A 22,224-nucleotide genomic window follows, 5' to 3' on the forward strand; every position below is an offset into this window, starting at 1 on the left:
TCAGCAATCAAACCCTGGCAAAACAGTGTCGTTTTTATTTTATTTTATTTGGGAAGAAAAGGTTTGTTTTTGCTGAGTACCTGAGCCCAGGGCTGAGTACTGCTAGCAGAGATTGCAGTGGTGGGATTTGATTTTTATTTGGTTGCATGAATTATATTTATCTAGTTTTATATATTAAAGCTCCACTAATTACAACAATTGACTTAATTCTACCAGTAATTAACATTAAAATAACTGAGCATTTTTATTTCATGGGTTAGTTTCACAGTACAGCTGGATAACAACAATAATCCATGAAAAATTCTGTCTGGGCTTTGATAGCAAGTTGTGCCTGTTCAATGGTCAATTCCCAATCTCTCCCATGGTAGATTTTATGCCTGCACAGTAGATACCTGGTTGTCTGAGCTTTCGAAGTACCATCCAATAGCAGATTAGAAACACAGTGTGCTTCAGATACCATGTTAATAAGCATTATGCTAGTTTGCAAAATTAGTACAGTATATTGGATCTATACTTAGTCATATGTCTAGCAAAGACCCACTCTACTCTACTCTAAATCATGACTAAACTAACACTGATTTTGAAGACCCCCTCCAAAGTTTGCTGCAAACAACCCATCAATTTCAATGAAAGTTTATCTTTTAAAAATGTAAAGAAATAATGTGTGGATTTATCACATATAGCACATTGCCTCCAAGTAGGATAGAAATATAAACTGTAAAATATCATCATCATCAACAACAACAACAATGGCACTTAGGTCCTCTAGACAGCAATGAGGTATACCGAATCAATGTTAACAAACAACTTAGCTACATACAACACTTTCAACCAGTCCAGTATTCTTTTTTCAAAAAACAAGAAAGCTAAAAGGTATGCTATGTTGGTGATTGACACATTTATAAACAAGCAGGGTGCATTCTGTTGTTGTTCTTGCCTGCATGAGTGACGACAATCACTATTATGGATTGTTCCTAGTTTGAAAGCTCTGTCCATATTAAGCTGGTAAATTTAACAGAGCTCTAGAAAGAACAATTCAGCAGAATAAGAAGAATAAAGGGTGGAGTTTGACCCTCTTTTTGTGGGGAAGATACAATTGTGTGTCTGAAGAAACTTCTGTGTTTAGTTTTAAATATAGGAGGCAAAGAGTAATCCTTACTATCCTTCAAGAATAAAACTACAAACAAGGACAGATTACCTTGTAGAAATATAGGTCAACATCCAGTTGTATCAGTTTAGCCCTACAATGGATGTTCTGCACAAGTGAACTCATCTTTCCTCTCCTCTCCCTGCAGCTCCTTGTACACACCTAGATCTGCTCCAGAGGGTTGAAGGACCCTCTGGGGAGGATGTGGGGAAGGGAGGAAGGGGAAGTCCCACTGCATGTCTACAAACATGATATTGCCCATAATGTTTATTGGGTAAGATAAAGGTTGGTCTTCTTTGGTGAAGCTCAAGAATAGATGTTTTCTATATTACTTGTTTTAAAAACTGAAATTGCTGTGCCATTCAATAATAGGAACAATGTGCATATTAGCTACGGTGGTTACACTCTGCTTCCATGGTCAGAGGCAGTAATGCTTCTGAATATCAGTTGCTGGAAACCACACAAGGGGAGAGTGCTCTTATGCTTGGGTTCTGCTTGTGGGTTTCCCCACAGGCATGGGGTTGGCCACTATGAGCTAAGGTTGCTGGACCAGATGGACTATTGGCCAGATCCAGCAGGCTCCTCATAGGTTCTTACATGACCCAACAGCCATTGAAAAAGATGGTTACAACAAACTTTTAATATCCTATTTTGCCAGCAGTGGTAAATGGCTAGACTGACTATAGTACCAAGTGAGAAGGTGGAAGTCTTATGGAGATGGGTAATTCAGCAAATGTGCAGAGTACTTCTATGTAGACAATGCAGGCTTCCCGTATCTACTTTGAATATCTGCTCTGGAAAGAAGCCTCTCTATGATTCATTGTCCTGTGCCATTTTGTAGCCACCTTCTGTCACCTTCTCAGTTTGCTGCAAACTAATAGTTCCCCACCCTTTTTACCACAATCCATTATTACAGTCTCCTGAAATTTAATCTGCCATTTAGTCCTTGGAAAATGGAACAGAACAGAGTGATTAATTGTTGTTTTTACAGCAATATCATCATCTCATCCTCATTCTACCCTTTGGATGAGGCATAGGTAGTCGTCTGTGCAAAAGTTAAGAGATTCAAGGACAGTTTTTGAACACAAAGTGCTCTCAGCTCCATTTTCCTGCGTTAAAAAAACTCTTCGAATCTGTCTCATAATGAAGGACTTTTATTGTTTTAAACTGGTGTTTTAATGCAAAGATTGCATTTTCAACATAAATATCATTTTAAAGTACGGTAGTTCAAAGGCACCTTTGGGTAATTTTCTATGTAAATGTAAAGTTACATATACGTGCTTTATCTTCATTATTCCATCTAAACCTTTTCATTTATACTCCTCCCACAAAAGATTTATTTCCCCATGATCTCTGAAGCTCTTTTGTTACCAAGGAGATCTGTTCCTTTGTCAGCTGTGAAATACGGCCTTTGATATTTTATTGATCTGGTGTAAACCTGCCAACATCCCTATACAGCATGAAAGAAACTTATATTTCAACATAATCTAATGGAACATCAATAAAATAAAATCCAACCTTTCTCTAGTTACTCTCAAAACGAACTTTTTGCATAATTCATTTCATCGTGAAAGTCCTTAAAACAAAATTATTTTACTGAATTTCTATGCAAGGACTTTTAATATCTGCATAGAAATGTGTTTCATGCTTCACTGGGATGATATTATATGTTTGAAACGTGAAGCACTAAATTTACACTGAGATAAACATGTTCCACAAAAGAGAAATATGGGTGGCTATTGACTAAATACTTGAGCCACTGAAGTCTCCAACATAGGTCTTACACCTCTAGCTTCATATGACTTTCGCAGTTCATGGAACTTAGTTTAGTTCCAAAACTACTGCAGCTATTTGAACTAATTTTCCAGTCTTCTGTAAATGTGAACCAGCTCTAAGAGTATACCCCTCCCCCATCCACACCAAACACCTTACAGTTTAGAAATATCTGTAGGAGGTGAAGTTATTTTTGAGAACAAGAACTGCTCTTGTGCTACAGTGACTTAATTCCGCTGCTGCACTGGGATCAAAAAAACTATATTTGCAATTGCTGAGCTACATGCTCAGCAAATTCATATTCTAGAGTTGTACCTGGAGTATTTGGATTCAGACTGCACATAAGAAACTGTATTTTTGAAGGTTAAAAAAAAGCTAGCACTTGATAGAAACAAGGTTCTACTAAATCACACCAGTCCAAAGAGTGAAATGGTAGGTTGATAATTATACCCTTCCCCCTAGTACAGTCATACCTTGGTTTTGGAACAGCTTAGTCCCAGAACGCTTTGGCTCCCAAACACCGCAAAACCAGAAGTGACTGTTCCGCTTTGCTAACTATTTTTGGAAGCCGAACATCCGACAGGGCTTCCACGGCTTCCAAGGAAGCTCCTGCAGCCAATCAGACGCTGCGCTTTGGTTTTCGAATGGACTTCCGGAACTGATTCTGTTTGACTTCCAAGGTACGACTGTATTTTGCTGTTGTTGTTTTATAATGTATCAGACCTTCATACCCCACATGCATAGATGCTCAGAGCAAATAATAACTTTATGGACTGCTTCATTAGCATCAACAGAAAGTAATGCACAAAGTGGTCTGTACCTCATTTATTTGCATTAGTATCCAACCACCGCATCAACTCCCCTCAATTATGTTTTTTGGGAGGAGGGTCTATAAAGAGACACCAGTTTCAAATAAATGTGAAGCAGTCCAGCTCCTAGAATCTTAGAATGGAAGGGACCACAAGGATCATCGAGTCCAACTCCTGCAAAGCAGGAATCTTTTGCCCAACGTGGGACTCCAAAGAAAACTCTAAGGAGTAAACCCTCTCTAAGACGGTTGGGTGGCACCTTGTTCTCCTCCTTCTGGCAAGTCCTGTAGCCAAGCAGGTGCCAAACATATTGCTCTGCATTCCTTTGGACCACATCAGTGAGGCTGAGAGTGGGGTCTTGTTGTCTGGGAAGCCCAGGATCTCCATATGCACTGCCCAGGCTTGCATCCCAGAGAGGTCACTTTGGTGCTGCTAATGCAGCAAAATCAGTGCAGGATGGAGCAGTTACAAATCAGCTTTCTCTGCAGCCACAGCAGGTGCTGTGATTCTCCAGAAGTTTAACTTCACCCCTGGAGGCGCACTCCACTGTCTCTTGAGACAGATGGATGCCAACAAACCACTTAATATTCTGAAAATCTTTAAGCAGTGTGCACAACATAAAAACAGTAAACAATCTCACTAAAGCAACAAGAACATAAAAACAGTTTGTTTGTTTTTTTAAAAAAGCATATTAAAACATAGCAGGGATGTGGGGAACTCATACAGATAAAAACAGGGGCTGGCTGGTCTTACGGCCCAGGCAAAAAGATACGTCTGTACAAAATGTCTGAAGCAACTGAGGGTTGCTGCTTCTTGTATTGTGTCAAATTTATGATCTGACCCTGGCATGAAACATTCTGCTGAGTTAGTTTGCCCTTGTTCTTTCTATTACTTTATCATGCTGCTATTCATAAAAATGGGATTTTATAGATATAATACAATATTTCTACGTATTAGAGATGAACAGATTTTTCCTACCAGTTGCACTGTTGTTATGTGGCTTTGCTCTCCCAAATCTTCACTGTCTTCTTCCTAATTTAACATGGAGAATGTCTGAACTTAAATCCTGGGAATGGTGCATGGCAGATTTTGGAAGTGCACCACTTTCCTTATTATGCATAAAATATTGCACTAGTTTTCACTTATGCCCAGGGCTTTTTTTCAGCCAGAACTCGCCAGAACGCCATAGCCATCATAAGAGAACAAGAGAGGCATTCGTGGTGAGTTCTGGCACCTATTTTTCTAGAAAAAAAATAGCACCAATTATACATAACGAACAAGGAATACCAGATGCTACATGGAATTCCAACTGGAAATCCCTATGGTCCAACGGAGCCACAAAGGGCTCGTCTACACTTCTGCTTGTTCTGCGCCTAGAAAGCATGGGTCTGAGATGTTTTGTGTTCTCCCCACAGTTTCCCCCTGGAAAATACACCCTTTAATGCCAAATTAGACCATATGGCAGTCTGTGGATAACCCGATTGCTGTTTGGTCTGATTTAAGAGTAAACCCCAGGTTTTCCCAGGGGAAAATGGTGGGGCAAACAGAGGTGGGGTCTAGCTGGTGTACCGTAGCCACAATCCTATACCAAATCTAACAGAAATGACATAAGGTTCCTCTGAGGAAAATTTCCTAGGAGGGTTCAGCTCTGACTGTGGTGTATGATTTTACACACACAACACTAATAGCACGGCACATACCATTGGGACTGGCCTCTCCATCAGGGGAAGAAGATTTTGATGAGGGAAAGGAAAGGAAGACACATTCATTTCCTTTCAAGGAAGAAAGGAAACCAAAGCATACAGGATCTACAGGAAGCAAAATGATGGCACCCCATTTATTTGTGGCACCCTTTCCTTCCTTTTTCTGCCATTCCCATCCCCTCCTCCATTTTTATTTGCTGCCTGAAATTGGGTCACAGAATCTCCAGCCTTGTCTTAGGACATGAGATCTTTGGGACAAGCCTGTCCCTGTACATCTGGCATACACTGGGGATAGCAACGTGTCGCAAGCCAAGCAACAGGGCAAACCCTTCCACCTCCATTTTCCAGCCAAGATAAAGATAAGGTGATAAAGATAGATAAAGATAAATATAAAGATAAAGATAAAGATGATAAAGATAAAGATAGTACTTTATTTATACCCTGCCCATCTGGCTGGGTTTCCCCAGCCACTCTGGGTGGCTTCCAACAAAATATTAAAATACAATAGTCCGTCAAACATTAAAAGCTTCCCTAAACAGGGCTGCCTTCAGATGTTTCTAAAAGTCTGATAGTTGTTTTTCTCTTTGACATCTGGTGGGAGGGCGTTCCACAGGACGGGTGCAACTACCAAGAAGGCCCTCTGCTGGTTCCCTGTAACTTGGCTTCTTGCAGCGAGGGAACTGCCAGAAGGCCCTCGGCGCTGGACCTCAGTGTGGCTAGTTTCCAAGGATACACAAATTACTGTGCCTAGTGGCTAGATGAAACTGTTCTCCAAACCATATCCCTGCAAAGGACACAGGTTACCCAAGAATATGATACTTATTACCCTGTGTAGTGCTGATCACTCACTGAAAATATACAATGATTCATTTTAATAAACCAGGTGTAGGCCCAAGCAAAATAGACACATCTTGCTGAATATACACACTGCCTACTATGTGAAAGGTAGAGTGCTATTTAAATAAGAGCAGGTTTTGGAACCACTAGATATGTAACCACTTGTTTCCTATTTCATGTCTGCTAATGGCAAAATATTACTTAATTTCTCCGCATATTCTCAGTGAGAATATACTTTCCTTTTTAAATATCACAATTCCCAGTTTCCATTCTGTTCAATATAAAGAATAATAAGACGGTGTGATGTTGGAAATAAGGAACTTTCATAGCACTGTAAACAAGGAAATCATACCTCCAAACAAAAACATTAAGGCATAAATTCCAGAAAAGTAAGTTTTCACCTCCATTAGATGAAACAGCACTGCCATTAATGCCTGCACTTTTTTCCCCAACAAAACACTAAAAATATTAAAACACATGGATATTACCAAGACAAATGTAAGCACTTTTAAAATGCTTTTGTTTCAGTGGGAGAAATTCAAGAATGCACTTAAACCCTTCCATTGAAATCAATGGGACTTAAGGATAATCCTGACTTGATCACCTCCATTCAAAAAGGCTAAAAAGTGAAACTTGAGAAAGCTCATTGTTAATATGAGGCAAAAGTTTAACTGAACTTCACAACACATCACCTTGCTGCTAACACAGAAGAGAACACAGAGCACACAGAAAGAACATTCCCTTACCTCATAAGTCTTTAATGGGTCAGAACAATTTGGATTGTCTCTTGCCCTTTTTCTATGCACAACCATAAAATTTTAAAAGAGCTCTTTGCCAGTCTCCACTGCACCAGATAAAAATAAAATGCACAAGCTAGAGCATTTGACAAATGGAGGTACCAATGCAATCCCTCACCCTAATTTATTGCCAGACAACTTGTCACTTTCTCCCTCTCTTTTCTTATTGGATCCTTCTTGGAATATGAGCCAGCTCACATTCACATCAGCCTAAAGCAGCAGAAATAGCAAAACAGTCTCACAGGTCTTAAAAAAAATGTTTCATATGACAACAGTTCACATAATCATTTGCCGTCCAGAAAAATAGCTCCTTCTGAAAAATTCACCAGGGCATTAATTTACTAGTGCAGCAGGCTCTGTTTATTTAAAATTTGTGGTCCTCATGTATAGGACTGCCACAGGCCTTCTTAAATTATCAGCCTTAAACACGGATTAAATCTACTTTCATGCAATAAATGGAAAACAGCCCCTTATGATACTCCTTTCCCAGTGTGCATGAAATAAATTTCAGCCTATGACTAGGTTGTAATATTCAAAGAGGACTCCAGCCAGTAAACGTGAGGATATAGGAACTGAACTTATACTAGGCTGAACTCACATCCAGAGAATATATATGCTCAAATAGCAGTGACATGAGTTTTGCAGCTGCTCTTTCAGGCACACCAATCAAGTGGTTCCAATGGCAAGGCTTGTTACTCATTAGTGAAATTCTTCAGCAACGCAGTGTGTGAGTGTGTGTACAAGTGTGTGCATACACTCATGTGTGCATACATTTTTAATCTGAAACTTTTTGTTCCTTACAGGAAGTAAATTTTCACCAGCAAACTCTGCAGATTCATAATAAACTGAGTATTAGCAGCAAACATTTTCTACAGATTTCTGTCTCTGAAATATCATTTTCATCCTTTGCATAAAATAACAGTGTTGCAGTGCTAAAGAATATACTTTTTGGCTCAGTGAAACTTGAGGCCTCTTTAGTAATGCAAGTTGCCTAATGTTCAAGGAGGAAAACACACGAGAAGCAAATCCTCACTGACATTGTGCAATCACTTCCAAGAGAGTAATTTCTCTTTTCTCTCAATATAGCTGCAAAATCTGAAGCCAAATAAGTTTGAAACATGCATGTGCCTGGAAGTTACACAGAACATTAATCTTAACCTTCTTGTTATTATCTAGTACTCTCATTCATTTACTGTGCCAAATTAATACTGTTTCTAAAATATCAAGTAAAGAAGCAAGATGATACCCATACCCCATTGCAAACAAACATCCGATTCCACTTAAATGAAGAATTTAGTGCAATACTGAAGAAACGATCAAGTTTAGGATTGCTTCTCTGTATATTAAGCTTCCACGGCTATGAACGCCCAATAACCAAAAAGCATGTCTCAAAGGTATACTTTTGCTCACAAAAAAATATTGCTTTGGGATAGTCATATCAAACATTCTCATTTACAGTCTCATTTCGTTTCAGCACTAAAATAGAGAGGTACAGGAGGGGGGGGTGAGAGAAAGAATGAGGGAAGGGGGAGAGAAAGAGAGAGGAAAAAATGAATGAGAGCTCTGCAGTGCTGTTACAATTTTAAGAAGCAAAATGAAGAAGGAAAACCTGGAAAGACATTTGAATCCTTTGCGGCCCCTGACACAACACTATCCATTCCATAGAATGCTACAACAGGTGACGTTGTGACGAATGCAACTTTGTAAAGCAGTTATTGGTTAAATTTCGTCCAGACCTGGGCAATGCAGAAATCTGTAATCTTGCCAAACGATTCTTTGAAGAATGTCTTCAGCGTGCAAAAAGACCAGCAAATAAACATCCAGTAAAAGAGTAGGGTAAGTAGCTGACAGCTTTAACCTTTCCTCCCCGCTCCCAGTAGATAAATAAATAAATAGACAGACAAGCAGACAGACTGTTTCCTGTTTGCTCAAGATGCTTCTCCTTCCAACATTCAATTTGAATGAGCCAGTGCAAATGCACTGCTCATCCTCTCATGAGGCCAGGATGCATTTATGTGAAACATGAGGAGAATGCCTAATGCTGAAACATACTCTCTGCATCTTCAATGAGATTTCATTACAAGGCTCTCTTTTCACTTCACTAGCACATACTATGGTACCCTGCAAAGTAGTCTCTATCTTCCCTGGTCATTCATTGCAGATGCAGGAAAATGTCACTTTCAGATACGTTAACTATGCCCTCTGCAAACACCAAGCAACTACCATTCCCAGCACCCTTAACAAACCACATTTTCCAGAATACTTTCAGGGAAGTCATGTGCTTTAAATGTATGGTGTGAATGTGACCTATCTTCAAAAGGCGGTGCAATAGCGTTCACAAGAAATGTGCATAAACACACATGCATTGCTGCATGTTTTTAGGGCACTGAAATATCCTGTAAATTATGAAGGGTACCGGGCAACTGCTCAGAGCAGACCCATTGAAATCAACATTACATCTCTGGAGCCCATTGATGTCAATGGGTCTGCTCTGAGTATGACTTATGTGGTTATCACCCATTGTAATATGAACCATGTGTATCTATGTTAGAGCTGAACACAAGAATGTGGGGGGAAAAACCTGGATAATCTCAGGCAAAACAAGTAAAGTGCCACCGGCTTTAGTAATACAGTGGTACCTCAGGTTACATACGCTTCAGGTTACATAAGCTTCAGGTTACAGACTCCGCTAACCCAGAAATAATGCTTCAGGTTAAGAACTTTGCTTCAGGATGAGAACAGAAATCGTGCTCCGGCAGTGCGGCAGCAGCAGGAGGCCCCATTAGCTAAAGTGGTGCTTCAGGTTAAGAACAGTTTCAGGTTAAGTACGGACCTCCGGAACGAATTAAGTACTTAACCCGAGGTACCACTGTATTATGTTTTTGTATGTGTTGGAAGCCACCCAGAGTGGCTGGGGCAATCCATCCAGATGGGTGGGGTATAATAGAATTAGCAAAATTATGAGAAGCTATTTGGGAAGGTCGCCTGTGATGTGCCATTCTGGTGGCATTTACTATGCATGTATAAGAAGATGAAATGTGCTGAAGATCTAATTGCTGCTAAAATCTATCATTGCAGAGAACACTGAGAACTGCAGAGGACTTTCCCAGCCCCCGTTAGAGAAGGGGAAAATGTAGGTTAGGGTGATTGCTTAGAAGCATTTCATAATGACAGTATTTTCTACCTGAAGAAATATTTATTCATACCCACTTCCCCTATAATGGAAAACCTGTTGACCGAGACCATTTATTGCTACCTTTATAATGTATGGTACTAGACCCTTATTTAGCAGCAGCATATAATGGTGACTAATTCCACAAGTTGTAGGGACACCTTGAGGAAAACTCTCTTATTTTCATCGACCAGAAGCCTGCAGGCAACATTTATTCCTTTTTAGCACAATCACAGCACAGTGCCTGACATTTGAAGCACATAATTTTTTCTTATTTTATTATCTGACTTCAGGTTTTCTAAACTGCTTCCTCTGAAGGAAAAGATTATACTGCACATATGGAACAGGCCCAGGCACTATAAAAATAGGGAAACATGTTGACCTTTGGAAGTTCCAGATACTCATGTGATTTTGACTCTGGTTAGGGGAGAGATTTCAGGCAGTGTTGAAGGTAAGTTTCAGAGGAAGACTTCATTATCATTGCATCCACCTGCCACTATAGTGAAAGAGAAAGCCTATTTTTTATTGCAAGAAAGTGGACTGTAGCACTACAATTTGTGCTTATAGCAGCCTTCCTTAATATGGTGCCCTCAAGCTGTTTTGGATTGCTGGGATAGCTCAGTTGGTAGATTAATCTCAGGGTTGTGGGGTTGAGCCCCACATTGGGCAAAAGAGTCTTACATTGCAGGGTGATGACCCTCGTGGTTCCTTCCAACTCTACAATTCTATGATTCTATCAGCATTCCTGTCAAGATACGACAGGAAACAACTGGAGACATTTTTGTTCCAACAAGCTATTCACAGTTGGATCACTATTTCTCTGCCATGGGTCTACACTTTGTTTTGTTTGTAAATTCATCATCATGTTATTTTATATGCTGTTTTTAATCGTATTTGGTACACTGCCTTGGGATATATGTGGAAGGCAATTAATAAACACCACCATGGATAATAATAATAATAATAATAATAATAATAATAATAATAATAATCAGCCCCAACCACCATGGGGTTAATGGGATTTCAGATCCAAAATATCTGGAGAGTCCAGCCTGGAGATGGCTAGTTTATAGCAATATTTAGGCTACAGCTTAAACTGGATATGTGGGCATATCCAGTAAGTCATTTTCATGGAATTTAATTGTGGCACAGGATCTTAATCCACCTGAACAAATTGACCCAAATATAATATAATCAGCTTTTTTTGCCACCTCCAATTCTTATTTTCTTTTTAAAAAATGATTCTGAGCCCTGGCCATAAATGTAAAGCATAGCAGTTTTGAAAACTGAATGAATATATACCCATGTCTGCTCAGAAACAAGCCTGAACAAGTTCCATGTGGTTTAATGCCCAACAAGCAAGTTATCAGATTGCAAACTAATTCTTGATCAGCGTACTCTGATCATTTCTTCTACTCCTTTCCAAGCCTCAGTCCTTTTCTTTGATATTATTTACAGGGCCAGGTGTCATAAAACAGTAACTATTGTCCAAGGATGAACATCAATGACTGCACAATATAAGTAGTTATTAAAGTGAAAAGGAGCCTGTATTAAAGTTATTTTATTTCTACAAAATAATAATACTAATAATAATAATACACACAGTTCTTTAGAGTTCTTATACAAACTTTTCCATAAACCATGCTACATTGAACATGCCTCTAAAATGCAACTTAAAGTTTCCAGTAACAGCATATTCCATAGAACATATTCCAAATTCTTCACAGTCTTTATTTAATTTGTACACTATACCTTTCCTTTTCCTTTTTAGATCATTTTATCCTTTCCAGGTTGCCTTCCCATTATTAGGGATGTGAATTCTGTACGAAGCTGGATGTGGGGAGGGTTGTGCGCATCTACTTTATACAGTTGCTCTCGTACCACTGCTTCCCTCCAATGGCCCAGAACTGACAGAGTCGGGCCAAGTTTATAAAAGCCTGCCCACTGCCATAGTTCATTACCTTGGGCATGGTGTAAAGCAAGGAAAAAGGACTTTAAAAGACTTACCAACCAACGTATTGAAATCTGTATTGAGTTAGACATCAAGCAAAGGAAGAAATTAAATACAGATCTGCAGCTAAAATGCTGCAACCCCACAGCAAACATTAAAATATATATATTTATATTTATACTTTTCATTTTACAACAAATACAAAACATAGATTTAAATTATTCCACACATCATATTTTGACTCTCCTCCTCCCCTTTCTGCGGTTTCTTATATTTATACTACTTTTTCACTGCATCTCCAAGTTAACCCTATTTATTTTTTATCCCAATCAATATATGTTTTCTGTTACTGCACATTTTTACTTTAATCCTGCTAATGTCTTAATTTGTTTACAATAATTTTGTAAATATTCAATAAAAGGGTTCCATTCTATATTTAAAAGTTTATCGTCTTGGTTACTTATTCTTCCAGTAAATTTCGCCATTTCTGAGTATTGTAATAGCTTCTGTTGCCATTCTTCTTTGGTCGACATTTTCTTCTTTCCATCTTTGGGCAAAAATCATTCGAGCGGCAGTGGTCACATAAATAAATATTTATATTGCTTAATCCACATAATTCCCACAGCAAACATGGTGGAAATTGAGACCTGTCTCCAATCTACGTAGAACAGCAGGGTTATGCTCCTTTCAGTAGAGAGACTTTGCTAATTATGAGACACATTGCTAATGGGTAGTGTGGAAAATAATTCTTCCACTGTCTGTACCCTGTGCTAATCTTCCAAATTGCTGCAATCAATTGACTGGTGCAAGAAAAAAACCATTGTGCTGCTGAAATATTACGCAACAATCCCACAAGCTCATCAGTGAGGGAAGGAACGGCCTGGGTCTATCCATCCCCCCCTCCCATTCAATTGGCAATTAAGCCCACAAATGAGAGAAATGGTTATGTGCTGAAAGTAGGCTTTACTGACAAAAGTACAGGTAACATACCTCAGGTCCCCCTTCATATCTGATGTATAGATGGCTATGACGGCATGGGGACAGCTGCTGAGACTTTACCAGGCCAGGAAGCTTTTGACATTCTTGGACAACATGGCCCAATGGGTACCATCTCAGTTCCCTCTGGACTGGGGCAACTGCATTGTTATGACTCCATGGATACCATGGAGTCTTCTACTTCCTGATTAGAAGATTATTCTCTTCCTTGGAGAATAAGAGTCTTTCATTACAAGCAGCTGCTATTTCCACAAGAATTTCCTTTTAACATTAGTAGCTCTAGTCTGGCAGCTCCATCAATTTAGATGACCGATGTATTACTCCAGTATAGTTTCAGTTACTCCTAAGTGTTCAAAGTACACCAAGCTCTCTAGTTTAAAAGGCTTTGGCTTCTTAAAACTGAGGGTCTTGGGAGCAAGCCAAGCAGGAACAAGGTGGGAAGATTTTATGAATGCTCATCTTTGGCCAAGAGTATAGAGAAACTCAATATAGAAGCCAAGTTGCCTGTGCCAATCTGTATGCATTATGTAACCCTCAAGGACCCCAAAGATCAGATTTAACTGCAAGGGGCTTCTCCTCACTTGCCAGAGTCCCCTCCCCCCACATAAATTCTAGGGATTTGTTCTGATTTGCAGTATGTGTGAATTATATTCATGCATTTAGCTCTATGGATGAAAAGGAGAATTACAGCAGAAGAATAAGAGTGATTCCTTTCTTCTAGCTGTCTCAGAGGATGCTCTGCTTCATGCAAGTGAGCTGCAGCAAATCAGGTGGTAAATCAGAAGCTTGAGTGCTCTTAACCTTTGAAGAGTTGGTCAGCCAATCTAGAATTTGATTGACAGTCCAGCCTGAGGCTGCAACCAGGCCCTTAAAATTAGAATTTCAGCTGGATCTTTCATAGTTTAGCAGCAAGACAGGTCACCTTGAGATATCCTGTTGTCTTCTCTCTGCAGATAGCTTGTTCTTGAGGAAATGATTGTCAGCTCACTGAATTGTCCATTAAAAGTGATCTGCTTCTCAGCCCAGTGACTCTTTTAGTCGTCTTCTATTAGTTGCTCTGTGATTTCAGACAGCAATCTGGATAAAAACCTCAGCCCCATGTATAAACTTCCAACAGCACCTTCCTTTCTCTTTAGCGCTGGTATAGTTATGGGGAGGTTTAGTCTTTCCTCATGCAGATCACTCTCTAAGAAGCTGAGCCACACTCTGTATCCCAAATAAAGTTTTCTAAAGCAGAGAGTAATCTTAACTCTGAAACAGACCATTCACTAATCGCTAACCCAATTCCTATGGTACTTCTGTATTCCCTCCCCCTTCTTCTTACACTGTTTCTTCCCTCAAATGCTTATATCATGGTACAAACTTACAACACAGAACACACACAACATGTTGGATTAATCATAACAGAAAATGCTTAAAATAAAACTGTTGGTGTCATTAAGTCTTCTGAGAAGTAGAAAAATACAGAAATGTTCTCTGACATTTATTGCCGAATTCCAGTCATAGGTTAAAAAAAAAAAAGAACAAATTCGCCCAAGGCTCTTAACTATGGTTGAATTTACACACATATTAAAAGTTCTGAAAATGCTTTTTTACAAAGCATTTTTTAAAATGCATTGAATTTACCATAAGGCTCACCGTCGTCATCTAGTGTCACGTTGTATATTGCACTTAAAACACACTTAAAACGTCGTATTTGCAGCTATATGTTACATATAGGTTAAGTGTTTTGTTTTTGTCACAAAAGGAAGCAAAATTAATTTTTTTAAAATAAAAAAAATTCCTAGATGAGAAAGGCAATTCCCTTTTTAAAAAAAGACTACAATAAATTGCTAGTTTTTCAAAGCTTAAACAAAGCACACAATGTGAATACATAAAAGAAGTTAGATTTGTGTGGTTCTGTTGGAAACATATTGATAGTTAATACAGAGTAAACAGATACCTAAAATGCTATGAACTAATGGTTTGTGTTTGGGAACAGGCATTTTCTTTTTACTGAGTACAGTAAAAGATATCATACCAAAAAAGGTAAATTCCTTTAAAAGTTTCTGTTCTTTAGTATCTTTGGCTTGGTGCAAATGTATTACACACCATGGAATTCAGCTTCTGGGAGTGTGCCCCTCCCCCACCTCCTTTCTCTGGAGCAGGGATAGGAACCTGTGGCCAACTCCCATCAACCTCTGTGAGCATTGCCAATAGCCAGGGAAGATGGGAGATGTAGTTCAGCAATTTCTGGAAGCTCACAGGCTCTCCAGGCCTGCTCTAGAGCAACACTTTCCCATGACTTTTCCATCCTGACATTGAACATTATTTAACATTACCTAGGTGCTGATAACCATAGATTAAGGGCAGGGAACATTTTCTAGATAAAGGGTCACATTACATTATGGGAAACATTTCAGGGGTTTCATGCCTGTGGGGTATATAGCCAGAGGTATAAATAGCCAGCCGTGACTTTTACTTTTTTATTTTATGCTTCATTTCAGCCATGCAAGAACCAGAGGTTTCTACCCACTCACAAATATCTCTCCATTCTCCACCTAAGTAAGCAACATACGTTAATAGGTTAATTCCAGCCTGGCAAAGGTACTCAAGGAGGGTAAAGAGAAGGGCTGGTGGGAGGTATGGCTTGGGGGAAAGGGTATGGCTTGGGGGAAAGGGTATGGCTTGGGGGAAAGGGTATGGCTTGGGGGAAAGGGTATGGCTTGGGCCAGAGGCTCAGAGAAAAAGAAGTTGACGGTCTTATTTGGGAACCTGAAGTTCCCTATTCCTGCCATTGTTAATACCAAACATGTAAACTTAAACCTATGGTTTTAAAGCTGCTGTTGTATCGTTCAAAATATACTATGGAATCATTTTATGATGGCACCATGGTTTGCATTAGCTTGCATGTTGAAAGTCTATGCTTCAACAAAGGCAAAAAACCGCATGCCTTTTTTCTCCAGAATTCAAATGTTTTTACTCCAGTCTTAGGCAACTGGGGGGGGGGGGGGGGGGAATGCAACAGCTAGGTCAAAAAGACTTAGTAAGCAGAAAGCCAACCTGCCTGCTAATACATTTTTCCAAGTCCTTCAGATAAGATCACTTTACCCTACTCTATTACCCTATTAAGATCAATGAGGCTCAAATTTAAATTGGCCAGTTCTAGAACATCTTTCTTATGAATCAAATATCTGAAGCAGTCTTTGTCCAGAACACAGAGGTATATTCACAGAAGCATGTTTGGAAAAGTCTAAGTCATAATTTGATTGACTAGGACCTTTCTTTAAGTTCTGGATCACAGCAAGGACACTGCCTCTGTAATAAGCCAACAAGCCAATTGCTATTCCTTATTGCACAGCTCCATTGGATTTGATATCTGATTTGATGTTCCCATCACTCAATCTACTTGCACATTCCTCAAATGAATACACTGTATTTCCTAAAACGACTTGGCTACTAACCCTTAACAATTATGTCCCCTCCCACTCTCTGCCAAAAAGCTGGAATGGCACAATGCTAATATTTACCTCCCCACCTTTTGCTATTATCTACAGTGGTACCTCGGGTTAAGTACTTAATTCGTTCTGGAGGTCTGTTCTTAACCTGAAACTGTTCTTAACCTGAAGTACCACTTCAGCTAATGGGGCCTCCTGCTGCTTGCTGCGCTGCCGGAGCATGATTTCTGTTCTCATCCTGAAGCAAAGTTCTTAACCCGAGGTACTATTTCTGGGTTAACGGAGTCTGTAACCTGAAGCGTATGTAACCCGAGGTACCACTGTATTTAAATTCTTACAGACATTTTGAAATTATAATGAACTTTAAAAAATAATAATCAATGTCCATTTGTTACCATGCCTTTGAGTAAGCACATTTCAACATCATGGAAAAAGTCGGGAGGCCAGCATCCATCCATCCAATCAATGATTATTGCTTAGAGCATAATCACTGTGGCCTTTTTTTTTTTAACCATATAAGTAGGTCTCAACTCTCTGCAGGACAGAGGTTTGCCACACAAACAAATGCACCACAGACATTATCAGATGTTATTTGAAAATTATTAACCGTGACATTCCAGGTGATCTTTCTTGTTTGCTTCACAATAAAAAAAGCAAGCACTGGCAGATTAATATTTTTTAACACAAAACCTTACATCTGCTCACAACAGATGGCTCAGTTTTCAACTTCTTTTATGCACATGTTGTGTTTCTTCCATATTTAAGTGTTGCATAAATAAAAGCTCTTTCATGATATTGCAAAGTTACTTTCAAAGTGCATATGCGTGGGCAGGGGCAATTATGGGAATAGCATACCCATTTCTATTTAACTTTAGAAAAGAGAGGTTTCAGTCGCTGCCTGCACAGAATACTAGTCAAGGTTAGTTAGTATACAATAAGCCAGGAGTTGCACACCTTGTCCCAATGCACCCTAGCAAGAAATGATTCCCTTGACCACACTGGTGAAGTATCCAAGCCTAAAAGACTTCAGTGAGTTATCTCTGCCCATCCCACTCCCCACAACTTCACACAGATGTCTGTTTTCAGAAGGGGTGCTGGTTGGCAAGTGACAGTGAATCCCATAACAAGCTAGACAAAAATTCGAGAGCTTTGGGGCTTATATTTCTGAACTAGGTACAGTTCACATTCCAACACAGTTCAATCCTGAAATTTTTCAAGTACAATGGCTTTCTATACTCTTCCCTTGATTTAAGATACCTACTCTTGATCACCAGGCAATCTGTAAGGAGTTGATTGTCTGTCAGATATTATGTGGTTTGGCCCAAAAAGTCTTATAGTCTTATAACAGAAACTATTGGGGAAATGCTGTCAGATTTTGGCTACAGTGATAGATTTAGCACAAGCTATAACTTATCAGACATCAGTTCCCCTTTTTGTAGTCTGCAGAGGATCCAATGTTTATCAAAGATGTTTGCACACTTGCCTGGAGGGTATGGTGTATAGAAGGGGAAAGAAGCCTCTTCAAGGATATGTGTGTGAGACAGAGATGGGGAGTGCAGAACTATGAGGGGAAAGGCAATTGTCATAATTTACTTGGCTGTTCTATGCATTTATATGAAGAGCACAGATTATTCTGACATTTGGTTTCTTCTTCTTGTATACAGGACAGCCACCCAAAATAATAGTCCCATGTCAATTTTCACCTTCCCATTTCAATAAGGTTTAGTTCATCTTACCCTATCTTTACTAGTACCCCACATTACTATCACGTGTTTCCCTGCCCAGCACCCTTGGCTGTCATTTTCAGATAGAAGGAAATGCACTTCACAAAGACATGAGGACATAGGATGCACTGGACTAGAAACACACCTACTATTTGGGGGTGGGGGGGCAGTCTCGTTTTCTTAACAGCATGCAGTTCTGCCTCAAAAACACCAATCTATGTATGGAGTTATTCTATCTGCTGCTCATGTTCTGCTAGCAGTCAATCATTCTCAGAGCCCAAGCATTTAACGCCCATACTCTGTAAGTGCAACCATCACCACATATTTGACACCCTAGGGCTTATCACATACTCATGCTGACCGAGAGCTTACTCTTTGAGCTGTTTTATTCGCCAGTACCAAGTTTAAGTTGGGTTCACAAACGGCCAATTGTACATGCCCATACAAGCAGATGCTATGACAGCATTAACCTTAAATGCAAGTTGTTGACACACCGCTGCAATAATAGTGGTGGGGGTGGGGGGAGATCCAAAAGAAAACAATATGTTGATTTAACACTTAGATGTCTGAAAACAAGTGCAATTAATGTATTAGAGATCTCTATAACTCTATAATGCTGAACATAAAAACAAAATTACTTTTGACTGAATAGCCTTGAAAGACCATAAGGTCACGACCCTTTCATATATAAACCTCGGTTTAAGAACAGTCTGGTTTAAGAACAATTTGGTTTACGAACTCCACAAAACCGGAAATAATGTCTTGGTTTGAGAACTTTACCTCGGTTTAAGAATGGAATCCAAATGGTGAAAGGGCACTGGCCGCAGAAAGCCTCATTAGGGAAAGTGCACCTTGGTTTAAGCACGGCTTTGGTTTAAGAACTGACTTCCAGAACTGATTATGTTCGTAAACCGAGGTACCACTGTATGTATATACTGCAATCCATTTACTTCAACTTGATAATAGCCAACCAAGCTGCTTCTTTTAACTGCAGCACAATAGGCTTTTATTTTAACATACCATAAATATTCATGCACTTCCTCATTTTCTGAAGTTGTACCTTGTACAATGAATAATACAAGTCATTTTAGTCTAAACGAGGCCCTGCTTGGTCATTTGGTAGCAGGTTAAAAAGCAGCCCAAGCCGGCATTGAGGATGTATCGGCTACACTGCATCATGAAGAAGGAGGACGTAACATGATTTCTTCCCGCGGGGCTTTCTTCTAACTGAGCCAAGGAAGGAAGCTGCAACTTGGCAAATAAAATGGCTGCATAGGAGCCAAGCAAGGAAGTGGACTGAAACATGAAATGCTGCCAAGATTTGTTCAGCTTTCCCAGATATGAAAATTAATTGAGTAATGAAAATGAACCACAATATAGTTATTATAAGAATGTTTTTGTAATAAACCTTATAATGGAATTTTAACCCCTTGCACCACATTTTATTTTTTTCTCATAAAATGTTTGTTTCACACCTCAGCACCTCCATGTACCTCTCAAAACCCTCTTGAGAGGTTGCACACTATTGTGGAACCCAGCACCATGAAAGTATTGAGCGGATGATCATCAAATTTGCAGACGACACCAAGCTGGGAGGGGTGTCCAATGCTACTGAAAACAGACTTGGGATTCAAGATGACCTTAGCAGATTGGAGAACTCTGCCAAAACCAACAAAATGAATTTCAATAAAGACAAATGTAACGTTCTATACTTAAGTAGGAAGATAAATCTCTGCACCAATGTAAGATGGGGGACACCTGGTTTGCCAGTAGTAAATGTGAAAAGGATCTAGGGGGTCTTAGTAGACCACAAGCTTAACATGAGTCAACAGCAGCAAAAAAGCTAATGCTATTCTAGGCTGCATCAACAGATGTATAGTGTCCTGATTTAGGGAAGTAATAGACCCTCTCTAGTCTGCCTTCGTGAGACCACACCTGAAGTACTGTGTCTAGTTCTGGGCTCCACAGTTTAAGAAGGATGTTGACAAGTTGGGACGTGTTCAGAGGAGGGTGACCAAGATGATCAAGGGTCTGGAAACCAAGCCTTGTGGGGAAAGATTGAGGGACTTGAGTTTGTTTAGTCTGGTGAAGAGGAGACTGAGAGGAGATATGATAACCATTTTCAAATATCTAAAGGGCTAATGGCAAATAAATGATTGCAAACTTTATTCATCAGGGCAAGAGACCTAGACTGCAAGTAACTGTATTGAATCAATATTCCCAGAGAGAGGATAAGGGTATTTGGGGGGGGGGGGGGGGACGACGACACACCATTATGTCATTAGTATGATATACAATGTAATGGAGAAGATTTGGATAAAATTACAATTTCGATTAACCAGTGCAACACATATTACCAGACACCATCCCATTTTTTATTCATAACAAAACTATCTTAGAAATGATAATAAACCCATTTGCAAAATTTTCAAGAAAAAGAATATATCTAAAGGGATGACACAAGCTTGTTTTCTCCAACTCCAGATTCAAGTTGCAAGAAAGGAGATTACGACTAAACATCAGGAGTAACTTTCTGACATTAAGAGCTGTTCGACAGTGGAACAGATTCCCATGAGTGGTGATGGACTCTCCTTGCTTGGAGGTTTTTAAGCAGAGGTTGGATGGCCATTTGTCAGGTATGATCTAGTTATGATTCCTGCATTGCAGGGAGCTGGACTAGATGATCCCTGGGATCACTTCCAACTCTACAATTCTATGATTTTATGACCACAAATCAACTTCCACTGATCCCTGTCCACAGGTTCTCTTTAAAGGTAAAGGTAAAGGTACCCCTGCCCGTACGGGCCAGTCTTGACAGACTCTGGGGTTGTGCGCCCATCTCACTTAAGAGGCCAGGGGCCAGCGCTGTCCGGAGACACTTCCGGATCACGTGGCCAGCGTGACAAAGCTGCATCTGGCGAGCCAGAGCCACACACGGAAATGCCGTTTACCTTCCCGCTGGTAAGCGGTCCCTATTTATCTACTTGCACCTGGAGGTGCTTTCGAACTGCTAGGTTGGCAGGCGCTGGGACCGAGCAGCGGGAGCGCACCCCGCCGCAGGGATTCGAACCGCCGACCTTTCGATCGGCAAGCCCTAGGCGCTGAGGCTTTAACCCACAGCGCCACCTGCGTCCCACCAGGTTCTCTTTACTTGTGTGTAAATAAGTGTGTGAGGACCAGTTGGGGTGAAGGTCCAAAGCAGGGAGCCTGCTCTACCCTTGGGAGGTTACCTGCATGATTTAACCCCTGGATTGTGCAGGTCACATATTTCCAGTTACTCTGTTCTTAACAAAATCACATTCATCACTTAACATGGAAGAATCAGGGGCATGAACCCAAAGCAGCTGTAAAATAAAAGGCAAATATGTCTGATTAACAGACATGAAGTTATGTTTTAAGTCCTTACCACAAAAGAGGCTGAACCAATATGTTAGCCCAACGCCTTCGGCAAACAAAACATGTAAAAGGAAAATAATTTCCTACCCATTAATTTTATTTACTAATAAATCATTTAAACATTGAAAAATGTTACCAGGGGTTTCCAAGGGCTTATAAATCTATTATGCCTCTATTATACAGGCTTGTCATCGTATATTTTACCCAGCTATAAGAAATGTTTTCACCTAAGTGACTAGAAGTCTTGTGAAGTGTTCTAAATCATATCATATTTATCCAACACAGCAATCAAGTTAAGCTTTCAAGTGTCTCATGGCAAATATAAAATATTTATCAATCTGAGCAACAAAAATTTGCATGTATTTATACGTCACAGAGCAGCCTATGGGGTGACATGGAAATGTCACTTACCCCAAGCTCATGGAGAGTCATAAGTCAAGCAAAAACATTTGTCTATTGCTCGTGAATAAACAAAATGCAAG

General features: G+C 39.8%; 1 protein-coding gene across 3 annotated transcripts in view; it reads right to left on the minus strand.

Annotated features, from left to right (window-relative positions):
• The window catches only part of FRMPD4 (FERM and PDZ domain containing 4), a 205,406-nt gene that overhangs the window by 107,349 nt on the left and 75,833 nt on the right, over window positions 1-22,224 (minus strand). Inside the window, exon 1 of one of the 3 annotated variants that reach the window (XM_079972397.1) lies at window positions 8,803-9,009. The exons of the other annotated variants lie outside the window; for them this stretch is intronic. The gene's annotated coding sequence lies outside the window, so the exon portion shown is untranslated. Of the gene's footprint in view, window positions 1-8,802; window positions 9,010-22,224 lie in introns of those variants that run through there. 3 annotated transcript variants of the gene reach the window in all.

Source organism: Podarcis cretensis (genome assembly GCF_951804945.1).
Source record: "Podarcis cretensis genome assembly, chromosome: 4".
In the NCBI taxonomy this organism is placed as follows: domain Eukaryota; kingdom Metazoa; phylum Chordata; class Lepidosauria; order Squamata; family Lacertidae; genus Podarcis; species Podarcis cretensis.